Here is a 308-nt window from a genome sequence, read left to right as displayed (position 1 = left end):
GTGGAAACTAATTTGACAATAAACTATTTGTAAAAAAAAAAAAAAAAAAAAGAAATATCCAGGCCCAGATGGTTTCACTGAAGAATTCTACCAAGCATTTAAGGAAGAATGAACACCAATTTTCTATCATCTCTTACAGAAAATAGAAGAGGAAGAATACTTTCCAAACCATTCTATGAAGCCACTGTTACATGATAACAAAATAAGCCACTGACAGTCAAAAAGAAAATTACGGACCAATATTCCTCATGAACACAAACACAGAAATCCTTAAGAAAATATTAGCAAATGAAATTCAGCAATCTATA

At 30.5% G+C, this 308-nt stretch overlaps 1 long non-coding RNA gene across 1 annotated transcript in view; it reads right to left on the bottom strand.

Annotated features, from left to right (window-relative positions):
* LOC144223528 (uncharacterized) overlaps positions 1-308 on the bottom strand; it is a 23,063-nt gene that overhangs the window by 21,686 nt on the left and 1,069 nt on the right. The window lies entirely within an intron of this gene.

This window comes from Crocuta crocuta, unplaced genomic scaffold, assembly GCF_008692635.1.
Source record: "Crocuta crocuta isolate KB4526 unplaced genomic scaffold, BGI_CrCroc_1.0 scaffold1077, whole genome shotgun sequence".
NCBI lineage: Eukaryota > Metazoa > Chordata > Mammalia > Carnivora > Hyaenidae > Crocuta > Crocuta crocuta.
This window is presented reverse-complemented; position numbering and strand designations above follow the sequence as displayed.